Raw genomic sequence first — 23,602 nt, 5'->3', positions numbered from 1 at the left:
TCTTTTGCTAAGTAGTGAAGTTTAACATAAGTTATAAGCTAAGCTGAATATTGTTAAGTGTTTTTCCACTGTAAAATCATTAAGTCCTAGGTTATAAGTAAGGTTAAGTACTGTCAAGTGCTGTTATTTTGCTAAATACTGAAGTCTAAGGTATCAATCAAGGCCTGTTAAATTTGAGTTCTGTTTCGCTTTTAGGCTGCATTCATTTTATCCTTGCCCTCACTGTCCTTTAGGCACACATTCAGGTGCACAAATTTCGACAGCTCTTAGTTCGAATTTCTGGTTTGATTGCCTGGATTTTGATTGGTTTTGTTGTTGCTTTGTTTCCTTGGTGTGCCTGAAGTGTCCAGTCAGGAGCAGAGTGACTCTTACCATGAAACTCTGTGCTGCTGTCCCTGAATATTCAGTCTGGTTTTTGCTGCTCACTTGCTGGGGATTTTTTCAGCACTCTCAAGGCCTCGTTGGTAGCAGGGTGAAGGAGCCCTGGCCCAGGCTCTGGCCCTGGGGGACATGGGGACGCTGCCGGGGGGTCCCTGTCCCCCTGTGCCACCCCCATGGCCCCGGCCCCCCGTCCCCGTGTCAGGCTCTGGGGTCGATCTCGTGGAACATCCTCTGGGGGAGGCTGCGGGGCCGGGGGCAGGGGGGACCCGGGGGGACAGGGGACCCTGCTGTGCACGAGCAGGGTTGGACTGCTCTGGGGGGAGCTGTGAGGGGGGCCGGGGCAGAGTGACCTCCCCAGTGCCCTCACGCTACCCCTGTGATGTCACACTGCCCCTGTGATGTCACACAGTCCCTGTGATGTCGCAGAGCTCCCCTGTGATGTCACACTGCCCCTGTGATGTCACACAGCCTCCTGTGATGTCCACAGCCCACTGTGGAATGTCACAAAGCCATCCTGTGTCACAGAGCCAACACTGGCATATCCCTCTTTGATGTCATACAGCTGTGCTGTGATGTCACAGAAAGCTCTGTGATATCACAAAGGAACACAATGATGTCACTGTCCTGGGATGTCACAGCCTGTTCTGTGATGTCACTCAGACACCCAGTGATGTCACAACCCACTCTCTGATGTCGCAGAGCCACCCTCCATGATAATAGAGTCTGCAGTATGGCCTAATACCCTACTCTGTGATGTCACAGCAACAACTGTGATGTCATAAACCCTCAGTAATATCACAGAACCCTCTCTGTGATGTCATACTGCCACTCTGTAATGTCCGTGGAGCCCCGCCTGGCCTGGGCATTGCTGCTGCCGCCCTTTGGCAGCTGTGCCCTGGGGCGCCGTGGAGCCCCACCTGGCCTGGGCATTGCTGCTGCCGCCCTCTGGCAGCCGTGCCCTGGGGCAGCAGCGTGCAGCAAGGGCCGGGCTGAGCCCTGCCGGGCCAGCAGCCCGTGTGGCCACAGCGCCAGCAGCGCCGCTGGCAGGGAGCTGTGCCGCTGGGGCCGTGACAGGCTCTGTGTTCACAGGCATGGCCGGGCGGCACCTGAGGGGGCAGCAGCAAGAGCTGCAGCTGATCTGCACTGGTGAGTGAGGGCAGCGGGCTGACAGCGGGGGCTGCCGGGGGAGCTGCAAGCCCTGCCCCGGCTGCAGAGGGCTCTGCTCCTTTGTGCGGACATGGGGCGGCGTGGGCAGAGCACACAGAGATTTCAGGGCCACCTTGGGGATCCATGGCCAGCAGCTTCGGGCCGGTGCCCTTGGTCCCTGCTCCCTCCTGGCCATGGCTAGAGCCGGCTGGGATGGCCCTGGCAGGGGGCTCTCCTCGGCTCCCCGCAGATCCGGGATCTGACCGCGGCTCTGTCCCTCTCTCTTGCAGCCCTTGAACTGCTGACAGCGGACATCAGCAGTGCCGTGTTGGACGTGGCACTAGAAACACTGTATGGCCTCCAGGCACTGCAGAGTGAGCGATATTCCCTCTTCCAGAGGCTGCAAGATCAGCTCCGCAGGACATGGAGGACACGGCCTCGTCTGTCGGGGCTCGGCTGGCTGCGCTGCTGCAGCTCTGCAGAGAGCTGATGCCAGAGGCTCTGTCTGCTGGGGCCACCTGAGCCAGCGGGAATTTTCCATTTCTTCAAGATTGTTCTTTTCTTCTTTTTGTTTTTTTTTCTTTAGTATATGAATATAGAGTGTGCTATAATACACAGACTCCCAGGAGCTTTCTTTTGCTACCCAGAATCTGCAGGGCATAGGAGAAGAGGGGGAGAAGGGTACCCTCGCTCAGCCAGCTGCCCAGGCCTGCAGTGGTCAAGGAAAAATGGCCAGAAGCCCCTTGTCCTGTGGTGGTTCTGCTGAAGCCTTTGTGCTGGTGACAGAGCGGCTGGGCAGGGTCCGGGGCTGCGGGGATCCCTGCCAGAGTGGAGCCTGGAGATGGCCACAAGCCCTGTGCCAGGAAGGAATCACCCTCTGTATCCTCCTGCCCGGGTGCTGCTGGCTGCCTTGCTGAGGGCTCCCAGGCGCCTCCGGATGGGGCTGCTCTGGAGCTGCTGTGGGGCTGCGGCGCTGCTGCCGGGCAGCTTGGCCGAGCTGGGGCAGCCCCTGAGGGGCTTGGGCGCTGGCAAGCCCTGAGCAATGGGCTGGCAGAGGCCACAAGCAGCCCCCCGGCAGCCGCCTTGATCCTGCCAGAGCTGACTTGCAAGAGGGATCCTGGGCACTCTGGAACTAACAGCATCAGTGTTGTTGGAAACCCAAATGCAGGGAAATCTCAGACCTTTGGTCTTGTCAGCAAAGCTTAGAATGAAACACAGGATTTGATCGGAGACCTTAGAAAGGGTTTCCAAACTTGGGTGCTAGAAGCGAGAATGCAGATTCATAGTATAAAACAGAGACACCTTAAGCTAATTGGAGGAAAGTTTAGCATTTTAGAGTTTAAGTTATAGAGAAAATAAAAGTAGTTGCAACCGTAAACACCTAGTTTAGACTGCAGTGCTGTAGGTTTGTGTGTCAGAACATGATTGGCTGAAAAATCTTACACTGTTGAAATACTGAAGGATTGGGTCAGAAACATACATATCTTTGTTGCAATGTTTATTGGCTAATAAATCATTTAAAGATCTTGTAACTTGAAGTCTTGTTACCTTCTGAGCCATGCAGTGGAGATGTGAGCCAAACTCACCCTTCCTGTCTCTGTAGAAGAGAAGAAACATAAACGGCATAATCTAAAACACTCAGAGGTGTGCTCTCTAGCTTGTTCGAAACTCCTTCAACTCCCGAAATTGTGATTTAGCTACAAAGAGATGACAAGGACTCTTAGTGCTCGCTCTTTGACTCCAGAGTGGCTGCTTTAGCATCTTTCCCATAACCCTCTGTAGTTATGTGCCAGAAATGGATCATTTGAAGAAACTTTCCCAATTGACTTGCATGGAGGTTTGTCTGAAGGGTGTTTGAGGAGAAAGGCTCCCAGCAGAGGTCTGGGCTTTGGCCTAGCTGTGTCCCCTGCTGACTGTGAAGTGTGCCATCAGCTGCAGGGCTTTCTGGGCTGAAAATATAATTGAGTCATTTGTACTTCCTCTTTTTGGCCTATAAAAGCTGGACCCACTTTCGGGGCAAATTTGGAGACCTCATCTATGAGCGGGTGGACGACCTCGGATTTTCCCAATTGCTGGGAATGGTTCCCCAGGTCCTTGGTGTAAAATCAGGCTCCCCAGCAAGTGCAGATCTGCGAGATGATAAACAATTTAGGCAATTGGTGATGCATCTTTCTAAATGGCTTTCCTTTCTCTCCTTTTGTCAAATACAAAGCTGTATTTTGTGTCAGGTACATGGCGGCAACGTGCGTATTTGTGATTTTGATATGTGTGGAAACCAACCTTGGGACACTTATAAAGACGAATTCTAATATAACTGAGGAAAGTAAAGCATGCAAGAAGGCCTTTGAACCTATCCTTTGTTCCTAATTAGCTTTTATAAGTCTTAAGTTGATTTAGAAGCATTTGAATTAAAGCTTTGAGAATGTTGCTTTTTGACAGGAACTTTCTGCTTGTAGCTAAGCCTTAAAGAGTTTTGCAATAATAACCTTTTGAAGTATAATTTCCAAATATTGCTTGTAGTAAGGATCTTTGAAACTATAGCTTTAGAATATATAAAAAGGAAATATGCCTATCTTACGCCTTGACAAAACAGTGAAAAGCAGCTTGAGAAATGAATATGAATATCAACGCAAGGACTAACAATTTTGACCAAGGGAAGCTGGACATCACTGTTGTGAGATTTATAGTCCTTGCAATCAAAAGGTAAAGCCATGTATGGAATCTGGACCCCACCAGCTGGGAGACTTCTTTCTTCGTTCAGAAGTTGGACCCCCCACCACCTGGGATATTCCTTTTCTGGGATACATCCTGAGAAAAAATGATCACAATACTGTATAGAATTGTGATGTAAAAATTGGGCAGAGAAACTACTGATGAGTAAAAATTTGGACTAGAAAGTGCTGAGAAAGCTTAGGAGTGCCCCTATAAATACTGGGGAGCCTCAACTATCCGTGTGCAGTTGGAGGGAAAACTTCCCCCACTGTACTCAGAGCTGTATTGCTCATACTTTACCAAAATAATTAATAAATTGATTGCTGCTTGAATAATGACCTAGTCATGCTTCTCATTTCTAACATTATAGTACTGTTTACTGTATAGTACTCTGCCCAGGGGCAGAGCCCGCGCCGAGCCTTCCCTGCCGGCGCTCCCCGCAGTGCTGCAGGACGAGAGCCGAGCGGCCGAGCGCCTGCGCTGGGCCCTGCCGCACCTGCAGAGCCCACAGAGGCCCCTGCGAGAGGCGGCCGTCAGGTCCATGGGTGAGCCGGCAGCCCCGCGCCCCTCCCTGCCCCCGGCCCGGCTGCTGCCCCGGCTACAGCGGGAGCCGCGCCCGGGCCGCTGCAGCCCCGCCCGCCCTGGGCATTGCTGCCGCCGCCCTCCCGCAGCCGTGCCCTCTGGATGGGGCGGCAGCGTGCGGCGGGGCCCGGCAGCAGCCCTGCCCGCCAGGAGGGCGTGCGGCTGCAGGGCTGGCAGAGCCCGTGTCGGGCAGCTATGCCGCCTGGCGCCGCCACATGCTCTGTCTTGCCAGGGGTGGCCGGAGTGCTCGTGATGGGGCAGCAGGAGGAGCTCCAGGTCCTCACTGAGGGTGAGTCAGGGCAGCCGCGTGGCAGCGAGCACCGCCGGGGGCAGCTGCACATCCCGGCTCCGCAGCTACAATCCGTGCCCAGGCTGCGCAGGGCTCTGCTGCCTGTGCGGACCAGGGGTGGCAGGGGCACAGCCCGGAGAGCTTTCGGGGACACATGGGGGATCCGTGGCCAGCACCTTCCGGCCGAAGCCCTTGTCTGCTGCTCCCTCCTGGCCATGGCAAGAGCCGGCTGGGATGGCCCTGGCAGGAGGCTTTCCTTGGATTCCCTCAATCTGGTCTCTGACCGTGGCTCTGTTCCTCTCTCTTCCAGCTCTTCAAGCCCTCAGGAAGACAAGAGCCCATCCTGCATGAACACATGGATTCAGATGAAATTCGAAGGAAGATCTGCAGAATTTCATTTGTCTCCTGCATCAGATATACCTGTATCGGCCTCCTTCGATGATTTCCAGTTCCCATCGAAGATGGGAGAATCTACAGAGCAGAAGGGACCAGCTGCAGCTCCAGGCACAGCTCTGGCTGCTCACAGCTGAGCCTGTGTTAAGCTCCAGCAGCTCCTGCCATCTCTCTCCCTCTTGGCACCTCCCTGCAGCCCTCAGGCCCTGCCCATGCCCTATTTTACCTCCCAGTTCGCCCCTTCCCTTTGCTTCCCCTTAATAAACTGTTTGTGTTTTTCACTTGACCCGCGTCTCCGTGGAGCTGGAGCGGCGCAAAACCTGAGCCCGGGGACACGCAGGGCCCTGCTGCCCTTCTCCTGCCTGCTGTGTTCTGGGCATGGACAGAGAGGAACAAGGGCAGCTCAGGCTGCAAAGGTGCCTGTCCCGCTGCTCCAGTTGCACAGCAGCGTGGAGTAAAGGGCGTGCTGAGCACGCTGAAGGGGACAAGGACCCTGAGTTGTAGAAGAGCCAGCTTGAGTGTGCTCTGAACCCAGCTGTGAGGGATTCCAGTGCAGGCATCCACGGAGGGCAAAGGAGCTGCAATGGCGGAAGTTTCCACAAAGAGCTTCCTGAAAGCACAGCAATGCTCCATCCCTACACAGGGACAGGAAGAGGGCAGTGAGACCAGAGGCAGGGGCCCCTTCCCATCCCTCTGGGGCATGGCTGCAAAACAGCCGCAGCTGTGTCTTCCCGTGCCTGTGTTTGGGCTGTGCTGAGCCCAGAGCCGGCCAGCTTGTGCTCTGCTGTGCCAAGAGCGTTCTGGGCAGGCAGGCAGGCCACGCCACAGTGCTCAGTGCACGCGATGGGACAGGAGGTGACAGAGCGGTGCTGTGAGGTGTCCCCGCACAGCTGGCTCATTGGCTGCTGACCTGGAGCTTTTCCAAGGCATTCCTCCTGCGGCTGGCCTCATGGCCAGACCTCGGCATTTGGTGACTCGGAGCTTTTCCGAGGCATCTCCCATCCCTGTGGCTGGTGCCCTCTCTGCCAGGCCATGGGACTTGGTGACCTCCATCGTTCACCAGGAGTCTCCTGTCATTGTGGCAGGAGTCTTCGAGTGCAGGACTTGCTGTCCTGTAGCCTTCTTAGGCTCCTCTGTTGCAGATGCTTTCAAGGCAAGAGTGCAGCCCCTGGTTACTCAGGCCTTTGCCAAGGCATTTGAAAGGTTAGACAGCAGGATAGCAGGCAGACTGCTCAGTCTGTTCAAGGGGCTTGGGGGCAAGAAAAGCAAAGGCCCTGCAGCTGCCCCAGCGCAGAAGCCTGCAGAGCCAGAGCAGTTGCAGATGCTGCAGGACGGTGAGTGGTGGAGCTGGGCTGCTGGGCTGGTGCCTGCAGCTGGCCTGGCCCTGCCCCATCCCATCCCATCCCATCCCATCCCATCCCATCCCATCCCATCCCATCCCATCCCATCCCATCCCATCCCATCCCATCCCATCCCATCCCATCCCATCCCATCCCTGTGGACATGCCCATGGACGAGATGGGACAGAGGCCAGGGCTGCTCCCCCGAATGGCCGTGCTCCATCCCCTGGGCTCCCGTGGAGCTCTCCCTGCCTGGGCAGCACAGGGCTGGGCTGTGTTCTCCAGCCTCTCCCGCAGCCCCTTAGCTCTGCATGCGCTTGCTCTTTAACAGATGCAGCCAGGGACCCAACTCAAGAGCAGAAGCCCAGCTGTGGCCCCTTCCATGGAGCCGCGCAGGTACCTGTGGCCATCCCCACCTGGGCCGGGCCTGCTGGCACTGCTCGGCCAGGCCCTGCGCTTGGAGCAGGCCATGGAACGTCCCTTTCTTCCCGCCCTTCCTTCTGCTGCAGACACTGCGAAGGCTCCTGCGCCTTCGGCACACAAAGGCCAGCGGCTCCGCACCCAAGGGCAAGGCCGAGCCCGACCCCAGGCCCAGCGAGCTGTGGGCAGAGGCTGCTGCCAGCACAGGCTCCTCTGACCTGGCTGCCAGCTCCGACTGGGAAACCGATGAGGGCTGGGAGGAGGCTGACATGGCCCTGACGGAGGGCATGGCCACCACCAACACCATCCCACAGGGCATCCCAGAGACTGAGGCCATGCCCACGTTCACTGTGAGTGCTGGACCCACTCTGGAGTTATTCCAGAAGGGTTTTTATTCTCTGCAGCAGCCTGGGGCCAGGGCTGAAGGCCTCTCAGGATAACGTGGCCCCTCAAGCCATGTCCCCTGGCCCCCCTCAGCCCCATCCCAGTGTGCTGGGAAGGCAAAAGCTTCTTGGGGGAAGCTGGGAAAGTTGCTGCCCTGGACAGCACTCCAAGTCTTCCCCATGATGCTTCCTCCAGGTGCAAGCTGTGGTGAGTGCCATGCTGCAGAGACTCACGTCCCATGAGTCTGTGGATGCCGGGCTGCAAATGGCCATTGTCAGCCTGACTGAAGAACACCCTGCCCCCGTGGTGATGAGCCTCCTGCGCTGTGCCCCAACGTGTGACAGGTACGGGGCACAACTGCCTCGAGAGCTCGGAGCTCACCGGCCCGTAGGGCCCCTTGCCCTGTACAGCCTGTCCAGCGGGCTCTGCCAGACAGGCGGAGAGCACCGGCACCCTCGGGCCCCTCTGTTTCCTGAGCCTGCTGCCATGCTCCCTCGCGGCCCCATGCAGCTGCACAGGGCTTGGTACTGACGCACAGCTCTGGTCCCACAGAGCTGCTGCGCTGATCTGGAGAGCCGTGGGGACCTCAGAAGCAGCCGTGGAGGAGGTGCTTCTAGTGCTGCTTTCTGCGATAGAGGAGCAGCCACCGTACGGCGGCTTCCTCTGCAGCGGGGACAAGAAGGCCATCCTTGCCCTGGCTGTGAGTTTCTGGAGCTGGCCTATGCTCGCCCTCCAGGTCACCTTCTCAGAAGCTCTCCATGCTCTCCCTAGCCTGCAGCTCCCTGCCTGGGCTGAAAGCTGGGCTAGGGACAGCAGGCTGGGTGCTCCCCTTGCCTCTCCCCTCAGGCCCTGCCTCATGGACACCTCGGCACTGAGTCCTGCCTCGGGCTGCTTTGTCTCTTGCAGGCAACTCTGGTGCTGTGGAAGATTGCAAGCATGCCCGAGTGGCACTACGCAATCCTCCTTCATTCTCCTCACCTGCTCGTGGCTCTGTTCTTGCAAATTTTTACCACCACGGAGCAGAGACCAGAGGATGTGGAGACCCAGCGCTTCTGGAGAGCGTGCCGGGAGGAACACGACCTTCCCAGCAAGCCCAACAGGTGCCAGTCGCCCTGTCCTTCCCACGCCCTTTCGGCCAGGGCCAGTGCTCCCAGAGTGACCTGGCCTTGGCTCGGCACGCAGGTTTGCAGCGCAGACCATGAAGGCTCTGCTCTCCCGCATGGGCTTTGACAAGAAGCTGGTGGCTCTGGAGCACAAGCAGCTCTGGGACAGCCTGCTCTGTGCTGACACCCAGCACTATGCAGCGGGTCTGCTGGCCAGGTGAGATCTCCTAGTCCCCGCTGCCACCACCAGCATTTGTGCCCCCTGCCCGGAGTGGCCCACACAGTCCCTGGGGCTGTAAGCGAGAGGGCCTTGTCAGCGAGGGAGGGCCGAGCAGACTGCAACAGGCTGGGAGAGGAGGATGCCCAGCAGAAGCCACCTCCCAAGGGGCCCATGTGCCCTTGCAGAGTGCTGGGGAAAGATCAGACCTCTGTGAGACCACACCTGGGAGAGGTCTGCCCGCCCGGCTCAGGGCCTTGGTGCCTTTTTCCCCTGGCAGGGAGATGCGCTGTGGCTTGACCCCCTTGTGTCCCTTCATGGCCTCGCACCTGCTCAGCCTGCTCGTTGGGAAGCAGCCCCGCTGGCATCTGCCTGCCCTGGCGTTCTTTGTGGAGGTGAGCCTGATGGCCAGCGCTGCCTGGCTGAGCTGCCTACCAGCTCTCGGGCCTCTGGTACCTGCAGCCGCCTGGGAGGCCGCCCACGCCCGCTGCAAATGCCGGCCCTGCAGCTACAATCTGTGCCCGGGCTGCGCAGGGCTCTGCTGCCTGTGTGGACCAGGGGTGGCAGGGGCACAGCCCGGAGAGCTTTCAGGAACACATGGGGGATCCGTGGCCAGCACCTTCCGGCCGAAGCCCTTGTCTCCTGCTCCCTCCTGGCCATGGCAAGAGCCGGCTGGGATGGCCCTGGCAGGAGGCTTTCCTTGGATTCCCTCAATCTGGCCTCTGACCTTGGCTCTGTTCCACTCTTCCAGCTCCTCAAGCCCTGAAGGAAGATGAGAATCCATCATACATGAGCAAACTGCTTTAGATGACCTTTGAAAGAAGATGTGCACGACTTTGTTCATCAGCTGGATGAGATGTACCAGCATCCATCGGCGATTTCCAGTGCCCATTGAAGATGGGAGCACCTGCAGAGCAGAAGTGACCAGCTGGAGCTCCACGCACGGCTCTGGCTGCTCACAGCTGAGCCTGTGTTAAGCTCCAGCAGCTCCTGCCATCTCTCTCCCTCTTGGCACCTCCCTCCCTGCAGCCCTCAGGCCCTGCCCATCCCCTTTTCTGCCTCCCAGCTCACCCCTTACCTTCGCTTTCCCTTAATAAACTGTTTGTGTTTTTCACTTGACCCGCGTCTCCGTGGAGCTGAAGCGGCGCAAAACCTGAGCCCGGGGACACGCAGGGCCCTGCTGCCCTTCTCCTGCCTGCTGTGTTCCGGGCACGGACAGAGAGGAACAAGGGCAGCTCAGGCTGCAAAGGTGCCTGTCCCGCTGCTCCAGGGCCATTTCCAGGCAATCAGAGCGTTTGTCGCCGATGACTCATCAGTTGCCAGGAGCGGAATTTGGGGCGGGGGGAGGTGACCCCGGCGATGGGGATGGGGCGTGCGGGGGCAGCCGGGGCCGCACTGGTGGCACTGGGGGTGCTCGGAGCCCCCCGGCCGCGGGGGGAGGGGAGGGCGCGGTGAGAAGGGGGCAGGGCCCCAAATTAACCCAAAGGGGGGTCGGGACCCCCAAAGGGAGCAGGAGGCGCCTGGAACCCGCAAAACCAAGCACGGGGGAGGGGACTGGGGACTGAGGGAACGATGGGGAAGGGGCGGGAGAGCGGGGGAAAGAGGGGGATGGGACCCCCAAACAGGATATGGCCAACTTGATGTGGCTGCCTTCAGACGTGCATGGCAGCCAAAGGTAGCCTATGGTAGGCAAAGCTTTTTCCCAGTCCGTGTGATTCCAGTCTGTGCAATCCCAGTCTGTGCAATCCCAGTCCATATGGCCCAGTCCATATAATCTCAACCCAGTGTATCCCAGTCTGTCTCATCCTGATCTCTACGGTCCCATTCCATATGGTCCCAGCCCATATTTGATCCCAGTCCAGTTTATCCCAAGTTCTGTGGTCCCGATCCCTATGGTCCCATTCTGTGCCGTCCTAACCCATAGGATCCCAGTCCATATTTGATCCCAATCCATATTTGATTGCAGTGTGTGTGGTCCAGCACACACTCCCAGGGTCTGGAATTCCAGTTCCCAGCCAGGAAAAAATGTTCCTGCCCTTGAACTTCCTTCTTATTCTCTCAGCAAATTACAATAAATTAAAAATCAAGAAATTATAATTAAAATGAAATACATCAGAATAAAAATGAAATATAAAAATGAAATATAATTTCAACTCTTCCTTACAATACTCCAATAATGACTCAAGCCAAAAGAACAGTAAACTAATTATATACATTACCAAAAAATATAAATAAACAAATTATATACAAAGAAATACCTTTTGTAAGTTTTAACTCAGTAACCAATATACTTTAGATAAAAAATATCTAAAAAACTATCATAAAATCTAACACACCTTAGTAAAAAATTCCTATTACAAATATACTAAACACAAAACCAAACACCACTATAATTTCTCACACATTTGAACCAAACAATTAAACTTTATCAACATCCTTAAGTACTCTAAAAATTTTTTTTTTTTTCAAAATTCTAATTTCAGGTGTGTGGTTTTATTTGGATATTGGTTTTTGAATTGTTTGGGTTAGATGATTTAAAAAATGAGATTTTTATAGGAATTGAAACCACTGAGAAGGCAGCACTCTGCACACAGAAGTGACTGAAAATGAATGGGACAGAAATCAGTAACTGAAAGTTTTATTTGCTGTCAAATACATCCCACCAGCTACCCCACACAATCCCCATCCCACTGCTCCAAATTGGGATCCCATTTCTACCAATCACCTCCCAACCCCAACTCACCCTGGTGGCTGTGGAATGGAGTGAGTCTGGCACAGGATTGAGTTTTTGTGAGGTGGGAACCAGCAATTTGAGGTGAGATTGAGCCCTGTTGGGTTAAAATGCAGTTGTTTTCATTGGGATTTGAGTGGTTTTGAGGTGACAGATTGATCCCTCTTGGCTTTTGGAGTGCAAAGACATGGAGAAGAGAAAAAAATTTAAGCCAAACCAAAAGGAGAAGCAGCCAGGTGTGCTCCCAAAACAGATCACAGGGAATGTGAGTGACCAGGGCTGTGCCCAAAGTGCCTCCTCCAGCGGGGGATGGAGCTGGAGCAGCACACGAAGCTCTGCCGCACTCGGGGCACTCGCAGGGCTTCCCTTACCGGTGCCTCCGTTGGTGTTGGGTCAAGTTAGAGCTGCTGGAGAAGCTCTTCCCACACTGGGGACACTCGCAGGGCCTCTCCCCAGTGTGGATGCGCCGGTGCTTGATGAGGGTGTAGTTGTGTAGTTGTGCTGGAATCCCTTCCCACAGCGGGGGCATTGGAAAGGCCTCTCCTCTGTGTGAATCCAATTGTGCCGGAGGAGATCTGACTTGATCCGAAACCCTCCCCACACTTAGAACACTCGTAGGGCCTCTCCCCCGTTTGGATCTTTTGGTGGCGGATCAGTTGGGAGCTATGGCTGAAGCTCTTCCCACATTCCTCACACTCGTGGGGCCTATCCCCAGTGTGGGACTGTCGGTGCACAACAAGACAGGAGCTGTACCTGAAGCCCTGCCCGCAGTAGGGGCAGCGGAAGGGCCTCTCCTTTGTGTGCGTGCGCTGGTGATCGAGGAGATTGGAGCTGGTCTGAAACCTCTTCTACACTGATCACACTCATAGGGCCGTTCTCCAGTGTGGGTCCTCTGGTGCCTGATCAGGTTGCAGTTCCTCCTGAAGCTCTTCCCACACTCCAAGCAGGTGTGGGGCTTCTCCCCATCATGAAGCTGCTCATGGAGCACCAGCTCCGAGCTCTGGCTCCATCTCCAGCCGCCTTCCCGGCCCAGGCTGGCTCTTTCCCCCTCAGATCCCCGCCAGCTGCGTTTGCAGCCCCTCCTCGTGCGGCATCTCCGGGCCTTTTCCTCCCCGTTGGCATCCTGCACCGTGGAGCCACTCAAAACGGCCTCTTCCACCAGGTTCTGCCACGGGCATTTGTCCTCCCTGCTCTCCATGCTCAGCTCCTGCTCTGGGGGAGGAAGGACAAGGACAGGATGGGATTTGCCTCCATGCCACAGGCAAGGGCAAGGAGATCCCCCCAGGGCTGAGCTGCAGCCAGGGCCGTGCTGGGCTGGGAGAGGGAGCAGCACAGAGGGGAAAGAGGCACTGACTTCCTCCTCACCTGCCTCAGTGTCTCGGGGCAGGGGCACAATTTTCCTGTTTCTTGCAGCCTCCCAAGCACTGCAAATGGGAAATCCTGGTTTGAGGACAACAAGGTATAGGCACATTGAGTTTGAAGTTCCCTCTGCCCAAGTCCATCTCTACAAGTCACTGGCCATCTGAGCTCCATAAAAACCTCTCAAACACCAAGATTCAGCCATGGAAAAGCCTCCCCATCTCTGGTCCCTCCCCATTGGTGTTCGGGGGTTCCCCCTGTCCCAGCTGCTGGGGTCACGCTTGGATTCGGGGTCCCCCTTGTGCTCGGTGCCCGCCCTGCCCAGGCTGCTGGCAGTCCCAGCAATGCCCAAAGATCCCCCCTCTTCGCTCTCCCCATTCCGGGATGCCGCAGCTGTTTGGGCTCCTGGGCTCCCTTCTCCCCTCATTCTCTGCTCTGGGCTGCAGCGGCTCCAAGGAGTCCCCCCTGTCCCTCTCCAGGCTCTTGAGGCTCCCGCCAATGGCGGCGCTCCCCCCTCTCTGGGCTCCCCACTTTGGGCTCCTGGGGCACACAGGGCTCTGCTCCTCCAGGCTGCCTCTGCCGGCAGCCACCACCGCCACCCCCCGATGTCCCCCCAAGGGGCCTTTTCCGCTCAGCCTTGGACTGCTTCATTCTCCAAACATCCCCCCAAAAACCCAACTGGGAGCAACTGGGAGTGACTGGGAACATGCTGGAGGGAACTGGGATACACTGGGAGATACTGGGAGTGACTGGAACAAAAGTGAAGGTGAAAGAGAGCAACTGGAACCATGTGGAGCACAAGTGGTTCATAGTGGCAAGGACTGGGAGCACACTGGGCTCACCTTTGGATCATACTGGGAGGGACTGGACTAATACTGGGAGGATCTGAGAGCGACTGGGAACACACCCTGCACATCATCCCCCATACTGGGCCTGACTGGGAGCAACTGGGAGCAAATGGCATCATACTGGGACTGACTGGGCTGATCTAGGAAGCAACTGGAACCATGCTGGAGGCAGCTGGGACCATACTGGGAGAGATTGGAAGCAACTGGGATTATACTGGCACAACACTGGGAGGGCTGGCATGTGACTGGGTTCAAACTGGAGCTTACTGGGATCATATTGGGGTTGAAAGGGAGCAACTGGGATCACACTTTGGGCTACTGGGAGCAACTGAGGGAAACTGGGATGATGCTGCAAGCAAACTGAAGGAACTGGGAAGGACTGGATGCATGCTGGAGGCAACTGGGATACAATGGGCATGACTGGGGAATCATACTGGGATAACTGACACCTTACTGGGGCCACTGGCAGTGCCTGGAAATGACTACAGACATGCTGGGGACAACTGGGATATACTGGGAGTGTCTGAAACCACTCTGGGGGGACTAGAACCACACTGGGGGCAACTGGGAGTGAGTGGGACCATGCTGGGAGCAACTGGGATCATCTGGGGAGTGACTGGGACTATAGCAGGGGCAACTGGGTTCAACTGGGACCATACTGGGAGTGTCTGTAACCATAGGGGAGTGATGGCACCACACTGGGAACAGCTGGGCCCATGCTGGGAGCAACTGGGATCACACTGGGGGCACTGGCATCAGACTGGGAGTGACTGGGAGACACTGGGATTAGACTGCAGGTGACTGGGTTCATACTGGAGTGGCTGCACTCATACTGGGATTATACTGGGTGTGAATGGAACCTGACTGGGGGTTACTGGGAGCTACTGGGCCATGTTGGGAGGAAAATGTGACACACTGGGAGCAACTGGGAACAGCTGGAAGGAACTGGAACCGTGCTGAGAGGACTGAGACTATAACTGGGGCAACTGGGACCATACTGGGAGCAACTGGGGCCACCCTTTGAGCAACAGATGGAAACTGGGATTATGCTAGAGGAAACTGGGAGTAACTGGGCAAGACTGGGATCATTCTGAGGTAACTAAAACAAACTGGGAGTGTCTCTAACCATCCTGGGGGCACTGGGAACAGCTGGGATCATGCTGGGAGCAACTGGGATGATGCTGGGGGAAACTGAATCTATCCTGGAGGCAACTGGGCACGACTGGGACCCTGCTGGGAGGGACTGGGAGTATTCTTGGAGCAACTGGGATCATAATGGGAGGAACTGGGAACAACTGGAATTATGCTGGGAGCAACTGGGATCACAGTGAGAGCAGCTGAGTCCATGCTGGGTTACACTGGGATCACATAGAGAGCGACTGGAATCATACTGGGATTGACTGGGAGTGGCTGGTTTTGTGGATTTTGGGGGGTTTAGATTTTGGGGGATTCTATTGGCAGTATGAGGGGGAGTTTTTCTGGGGGTGTTTGCGGGTTTATTGAATTTTTTGTGGCTTTTTTTGAATTTTGGGGGTTTTACTGAGATTTTGTGGGGATTTTTGGGATTCTCAGAAATTCCAGGGGTTTTATTGGGATTTTTAGGAGATTTTGTGGGGATTTTATTGGAATTGTGGTGGTATTTAGTGGGATTCGTTGGGGATTTGGGGAGTTTGGATTTTTGGTGGGATTTGGAGGGTTTAGTGGGGTTTTTTGGGTGTTGCCAGGATTTCTTTGGATTTGGTGGAGATTTTGTGGGACCTTTTATGGTTTTGAGGACATTTTTGGGGGATTTGTGGAGTTTAATCAGGTTTTTTGGGGTTATTGGGATTTCAAATGATTTTGTGGGCTGTTATTGGGATTCTAGGGTGTTTTAATGAGATTTTGAGAGATTTAATTGGGATTTATTGGGTTTTATTGGGACTTTCAGGGGTTTCAAGGAGATTTTGGTGCATCTCAGCCCTTCCCCACACCCATGGAATGCCCCACAGCCCCCCTAAAATTCCACTAATACCCCACAAAATCCCCAAAAGTCACAAGAAAACCCTCAAAACCCCCAGAGAATCTCCAAAAATCCCAGTGGAACTCACCAAAATTATAAAAAACTCCCAAAAATTTCAATAAATCCCCTCCCCATCCAAAAAACCCCTACAACCTCAACAAAACACCAGAAATCCAAAACCCCCAAAAATCCTCTAACCATCCCAAAACCCAATAATTCTCCCCAAAACCCCAATAATTTCCCCCAAACTCCCCAAAAAATCCCACAAAGCCCAAAACAGCAACTCTGAAATCCCCAAAAACCCTCTCAAAACCCAAAATTCCCCAGAAGCCCCCCAGGCTCAGTGGGGCCGTCCTGGATCAGGGGGCACCGGCCGGTGGAACAGGAGCCACTTCAGGGGGCCCTCGGAGCTCTTTGGGGAGGGGGCACCATGGGAGACCCCCCAAAAACCGGGGGGGGGGGAACAATTGCTGTGCCCCCTCCTCCCGAAACCCCCAGACCCCGGTTCAGGGTGGGCCTGGGACCCCCTGGGACCCTCAAATCTCCCCCAGGACCCCTCCAGGAACCCCAAACCCCCCAGAGCTCCCCCAGTGTTGGCCCAGAACCACCCTGGACCCCAAAAACCTCCCCAGGACTCTCAGACCACCCCATTTCCCCCAAAGTTCACCCCAGACCCACCTGAGACCCCCCCCAAATCCATCAGAATGCCCCACATCCCCCTCAGACCCCTCCCAAACCCTATGAAATCCCCTGCAGACTCCCCAAAATTAACTCTAGAGCCACCTCAGAACCCCCCAGATGCCCTCACAACACCCCAGTTCCTTTCACAATCCCCCAAAATCCCCTCAGACCCGCCCAATTCTCCTGAGATCCCCCTAAACCCATCTGAGAACGCTCCAGACCATCTCAAGCTCCCCCCCAACCTCCCTAAAGCTCCTTCTGACCAACCAAAGCCCCCTCAGACTCCCTCATTCACCCCAAACCCATCGCACACCCCTGTGTTTCCCGTCGATGCCCCCAAAAATTCCCAATTTCCCCTCAGACCCGCCCCAAACCGCCCCAGTTTCCCCCCGTCCCCACCTCAGCTCCGCTCTCCCCTCACAATCTCCCTCCCCTGCCGCGCGCGCGGACTCTCAAGAATGGCAAAGCGCCCCGCCCCGAACCAACCAACCACCGCCCTGCAAGTCCCTGAAATAACCAATCACAGCATGGCTCCCCTCAGCAATGCCTGCCGCCAGGACATCCCCACTGAGCCTGGGGGGCTTCTGGGGGTTTTTTGGAGATTTTGGGGAGGCTTTTTTGGGCTTTGGGGGATTTTATTTTGAGTTTAGGAGGAATTATTGGAGCTTTTGGGGGAGAATTACTGGGTTTTGGTGGGAGCTACGTGATTTGGGGGGTTTTGGATTTTAGGGCATTTTATTGGCGTTGTGAAGGGTTTCTTGGGAGGTGGGATTTATTAAAATTTTTGGGAGTTTTTTAAAATTTTGGTGAGTTCCACTGGGATTTTCGAAGATTCTGTGGGGGTTTTGAGGGTTTTCTTGTAATTTTGGAGGATTTTGTGGGGTTTTAGTGGAATTTTAGGGGGACTTTGGGACATTGCCTGGGTGAGGGGAAGGGCTCAGAGGCACCAAAATCTCCTTAAAAGTCGTGAAAGTCCCAATAAAACCCACAAAATCCTCTGGGCAGGTTGGCCCCATACCTGTCACAGGACGGGGCCACACGCAAGAGCGTCATGACCACATCAGCGGGCTGTGCTTCGGTGAGATCCAGCAGGGTCCTGTCCAGCCTGTGTTTGGCAAACTGATTGGCCAGGAGCCACTGGTGGATGTACCTGACCAGGGCGGGCACCTGGAGAAGGCAGGGGAGACTTGGAAAGCTGCCAGAGGGAGGAATGTCCCCAGCTTCCCCAGAGAAGTGCTTCCCTTCCCAGCACACTGCCATGGCCTCAAAGACTTACAGTGACCAGCGGGAATGGCTTGGTAGACCAAGCAATTGCTGGGAGGATCAAACCCTGGCCACTGGCTGCTTACTTGCTTTGGATTGGAAAAGCCCTCCTCTACGAGCATATCCAGCAGGGCAGCACTGGTCTTGGTTTGGAAGATGTGCGAATATGCTCTGAGCCCAGTGCCCATGGTGCTTGTCTCTTCCTGCCGAATTTTCTTGATGAATTTGCAAACCAGCTGTAGGAGAGGGCAAGAAGTCAGGGATGTTGCAGGGAATGCACAAAGCACGGTGCCAGCAGGCCCAGCCCAGGTGGGGACGGCTGCAGGTACCTGCGCTCTTCTGCGGAAGAGGCCACGGCTGGACTCCTGCTCTTGTGTGCGCTGCAGGGCTGCACCTGGCAAAGAGCGAGCGCAGCCAGAGGTGAGGGGCTGCGGGAGAGGCCAGAGAACACAGCCCAGCCCTGTGCTCCCCAGGCAGGGACAGTCCCAGGATGCCCCAGGGGATGGAGCACGGCCCCTGCGGGGTGTCTGCCCGGCCCCTCTTCTGTCCTGTCCATGGGAATGGGATGGGATTGGATGGGATGGGATAAAATGGGATGGGATGGGATGGAATGGAATGGCGCCAAGCTGGCTGCAGGCACCGACCCTGTGGCCCAGCTCTGCCACTCACCCTCCTGCAGCAGCTCAAACCGCACCACCTCTTTGGTTTGATGTGCTGGGACAGCTCCAAGGCCTTCTTCCTCCTCTTCCCCCCAGGCCACCTTGGGCACTTTCAGGGGTCTCTGCTCCATGTTAATGACGGGATTTGTGAGGGCACCTGCAGAAGAGAAGCCTCGGGAAGGCCACGGGTCAACAAGTCCTGTGGTCTGGCCTCGAGCTCAGCTGCAGGAACAACGCCTCCGAAAGGCTCCGGGTCTGATGGGAACGAGTGTGCTGTGCGGGGGCTCCTCACGGCACGGCTCTGTCCCGTTCTGCCCCATTGTGCGTTCCCAGCACTGGGCAAGCTTCTATTTCCCACGTGTCACAAAGGGCCCTTGGTCACCGGGTTCCGTTCCATGGCACAGAGACCGTGCTGCAGCATTCCACCCAGGGCCCTTGCACACACTGCCTTCTGCCCTGGGGCCGCCCCCAGCCCAGCCAAAGTGGCCCAGGCTGGAAGGAATGCCTGGCCCCAGGTGTCTAAGACAGCCCGCACAGGATCTTTAGGAAGGGCTCAGATCATCAGCAAACGCTGCCCGCCTCTGCGGGCTCAGTCCTATCCCCATATCTTTCCCTGAGAGCATTTGAATTTCTAAATGAGAATCATTTGAAGGGAGGGGATTTACATTTTCCATTTCAGAGAAGCCTTCTGCCTTCATTAGCCAACACCTCTCTCTTCAAACCAAGACAATTGTTTACCATCTTGCAGATGTGCAGTTCCTGCGGAGCCCCGTTTTACACTAGGGACCTGGAGAACCATTCCCAGCAATTGGGAAAATCCTATGTGGAACATCCACCCATAGACGAGGTCTCCAAATGTGCCCCGAAATTTGGTCCAGCTCTCAGAGGCCTAAAAGAGCAAGTCCAAGTGACTTGATGATATTTTTAGCCCAGAAAGCCCTGCAGCTGATGGCACACTTCACAATCAGCAGGGGACACAGCTAGGCCAAAGCCCAGACCTCTGCTGGGAGCCTTTCTCCTCAAATACCCTTCAGACAAACCTCCATGCAAGTCAGTTGGGAAAGTTTCTTCAAATGATCCATTTCTGGCACATGACTACACAGGGTTATGGGAAAGATTCTAAAGCAGCTGCTCTGGAGTCAAAGAGCCAGCACTAAGAGTCCTTGTCATCTCTTTGTAGCTAAATCCCACTTTGGGGGATTTGAGGGAGTTTGGAACAAGCTAGAGAGCACACCTCTGAGTGTTTTAGATGATGCCATTGCTTTTTCTTCTCTTCTACAGAGACAGGAAGGGTGAGTTTGGCTCACATCTGCACTGCATGGCTCACAAGGCCGCAAGACTTGTAGTTACAAGAGCTTTGAAGGATTTCTTGGCCAAGAAGACACTGCCAACAAGGACATTTATGTTTTGCAGACAATCCTTCAATATTTCATCTTAGGGACTCATGCTACAGTGTAAGCTTCCTTAGCCAATCATGTTATGACACACAAACCTACAGCACTGCATCCTAAGCTTCTTGTTTACCATTCTAACTACTTGTATTTTTTCTAGATCTTCAGCCCTAAAACTCTAAACTTTCCTCCACTTCAACTTTCCTCCCCGTGTCTCTGCTATAATAAACTAGAAATCTTCATTGTCGCTTCTAGCACCTAAGTTTGGAAGCCCTTTCCAAGGTCTCCGATCAAATCCTGTGTTTAATTCTAAGCTTTGCTGACAAGACCAAAGGTCTGAGATTTCCCTGCATTTGGGTTTCCAACAACACTGATGCTGTTGGTTCCAGAGTGCCCAGGATCCCTCTTGCAAGTCAGCTCTGGCAGGAACAAGGCGGCTGCCGGGGGGCTGCTTGTGGCCTCTGACAGCCCATTGCTCAGGGCTTGCCAGCGCCCCAGCCCCTCAGGGGCTGCCCCAGCCCGGCCAAGCTGCCCGGCAGCAGCGCCGCAGCCCCACAGCAGCTCCAGAGGAGCCCCATCCAGAGGCACCTGGGAGCCCTCAGCAAGGCAGCCAGCAGCACACGGGCAGGAGGATACAGAGGGTGGTTCCTGCCTGGCACAGGGCTTGTGGCCATCTCCAGGCTCCGCTCTGGCAGGGATCCCCGCAGCCCCGGGCCCTGCCCACCCGCTCTGTCACCAGCCCAAAGGCTTCAGCAGTACCACCACAGGACAAGGGGCTTCTGGCCATTTTCCCTTGACCACTGCACGCCTGGGCAGCTGGCTGAGTCAAGGTACCTTTCTCTCCCTCTTCCCCTATGCCCTGCAGATTCTGGGTAGCAAAAGAAAGCTCCTGGGAGTCTGTGTATTATAGCACACTCTATATTCATATACCAAAGGAAAAAAAAAAAAAAAAAAAAAACAAAAAGAAGAAAAGAACAATCTTGAAGAAATGGAAAATTCCCGCTGGCTCAGGTGGCCCCAGCAGACAGAGCCTCTGGCATCAGCTCTCTGCAGAGCTGCAGCAGCGCAGCCAGCCGAGCCCCGACAGACGAGGCCGTGTCCTCCATGTCCTGCGGAGCTGATCTTGCAGCCTCTGGAAGAGGGAATATCGCTCACTCTGCAGTGCCTGGAGGCCATACAGTGTTTCTAGTGCCACATCCGACACGGCACTGCTGATGTCCTTGGTCAGAAGTTCAAGGGCTGCAAGAGAGGGGGACAGAGCCACGGTCAGATCCCGGATCTGCGGGGAGCCGAGGAGAGCCCCCTGCCAGGGCCATCCCAGCCGGCTCTAGCCATGGCCAGGAGGGAGCAGGGACCAAGGGCACCGGCCCGAAGCTGCTGGCCACGGATCCCCAAGGTGGCCCTGAAATCTCTGTGTGCTCTGCCCACGCCGCCCCATGTCCGCACAAGGAGCAGAGCGCTCTGCAGCCGGGGCAGGGCTTGCAGCTGCCCCGGCAGCCCCCGCTGCCAGCCCGCTGCCCTCACTCACCAGTGCAGATCAGCTGCAGCTCCTGCTGCTGCCCCCTCAGGCGCCGCCCGGCCATGCCTGTGAACACAGAGCCTGTCACGGCCCCAGCGGCACAGCTCCCCGCCAGCGGCGCTGCCGGCGCTGTGGCCACACGGGCTGCTGGCCCGGCAGGGCTCAGCCCGGCCCTTGCCGCACGCTGCCGCCCCAGGGCACGGCTGCCAGAGGGCGGCAGCAGCAATGCCCAGGCCAGGCGGGGCTCCACGGCGCCCCAGGGCACGGCTGGCGCTGCCGGGGCAGCAGGCGGGGCTGGGGCCGAGCTGCGGCGGGCCGGGGAGGGGAGGGGCAGCCCGGGCTCGTGGCTCACCCATGAACCTGATGGCCGCCTCTCGCAGGGACTCCTGTGGGCTCTCCAGGTAGTGCAGGGCCCGGCGCAGGTGCTCGGCCGCTCGGCTCCTGTCCTCTGCCAGCTGCAGAGAGCGGCAGGAGGGAAGGGTTGGCGCGGGCTCAGCTCCTGGGCCGGGCGCTGCCTGCGCCCATCCCCGGCCTTCCCTGCCCGCACAGCCCTGAGGCGCGGCCAGCAGCCGCTGGCCAAGGGCTCCCGAGGGGAAGGGGCAGAGGGCCGGCTGCTGCCCGGGGAGCCGCGGTGCCGCCCTGCAGCCCCGCCGGGCCGGGGCTCCATGGGCACCCGGCTCGGGCCCACGGGAGCCTGGAGAAGAGCCCGCGCGGCCTCTGCGTGCAGCACCGGGCGGGGGCACAGCTGCCAGCCCCGCACAGTGAGCACCGAGCTCGGGGGGCTTCTCCAGGCTGAGGCTGGGGCTCGCAGGCTGTCCTTACCAGACATTCGCTGAACTTCCACAGTTTCTGCCTCTTCACAGCAGCAATGGCAGCGCAGGGGGCGCCGGCCCGGCCCAGCCGGGGCTCCCGGCCAGGAGCAGCAGCAGCGCCGGCCCCTTCCCCCCTGCTCCTGCCTCGGCTCCCAAGGGCTTTTTCCAGCTTTATTCTGGAGCAGAGCAGCCAACACCCACACACAGCCCTGACTGCTCAGGGCCCGCCTTTGCTGCCCTGAGGCAGCCCTCAGAGGAAGAAAGGATCGGGTTCCAGCACGGTTTTCAGCTCTCTTTTACTCACCCTGAGCTGACAGCAGGAGGCTGCTGGTGCCTTTGCCTTGGCAATTGGAGATCACGGCTGCTCTTGGCCCTCTTGTGCTTGCCACCTGAATTTTACCAGTACAACTGCACTTCCCGCTTTCAATCACTGCTGCCCACTGTGCTTTTGTGATGGTGAACTCAGTGTTTTTGTCACAGGCATCATGATTAGCAGAGACTGAAATGCTCACAAGTCCTTGAGTATTAAGTCGAGGGGAATGAAAGCCTCACAGATCTCATTTGCAGCACTCAAACACCACCTTGCTGCTGGTGCTGTTGAAATAGAATCAACCTACAGAGACCATCACAGAAATTGCCTCTGGAGTGGCAAATCAAATGAAAAAATCCACCAGGAGAAGGAAAAAACAGAACTTGACTGCCTTCATTGCTTCCTTGGAGCAGCAGAAAATGGAGATGCCCAGAGGTATTTTGCACTGCTGCTGATCCCACTTGGAGCCCAGCCCTCTGCAGAGTCCCAGCGGGAACCCGAGCCCAGCCCAGGGAGCTCCCAGAGTGTCCTGGAGATTCTCTCTGCATTCGGTCAGGCTTGCATTCCCCAGCAAGTGCCCAACAAAACCTCCTGTTCTCTTGGGTTAGAACAGGCACAATGAAAAACTCAGCAATGACACAACTGCCCAGCCCACAAGGAAAAGTAAGAACAAGTTGCCAAGGAATCCAAACATTTGTCTTGCTTTGCTGCAGAAGTCGTGCTTCACTCACAGTGTGGAAAGCCAAGAGAAGCTGCAGTTGGGGGCACATCTTGTGACAGAAGCTGCGCCTCGTTCTCCAGGAAAGGCTCTTGAAAAGGGCAGACAGGACTGTGGAGAAGATTCCTGGGGAATTGAAACAGCTTTCCAGAGGTGAAATGAAAATGGAAAGGAACAATCTGAGATGTTTTCCTCTATTTATTCTGTGCTCCCCCTTTCCATGTTGCACTGCTTCTCCATGCCATGAACTCCAAATGCATCTCACCTCTCAGACTGGTGACTTAGCGAGTTTTAGACACTGCAAAATACCATGAGCTACACCCAGTTTGCCTTGCCCTGGTTTTG

The sequence above is a fragment of the Melospiza melodia genome, unplaced genomic scaffold, assembly GCF_035770615.1.
Source record: "Melospiza melodia melodia isolate bMelMel2 unplaced genomic scaffold, bMelMel2.pri scaffold_54, whole genome shotgun sequence".
Classification (NCBI taxonomy): domain Eukaryota; kingdom Metazoa; phylum Chordata; class Aves; order Passeriformes; family Passerellidae; genus Melospiza; species Melospiza melodia.
Note: the sequence above shows the minus strand (reverse complement) of the source record.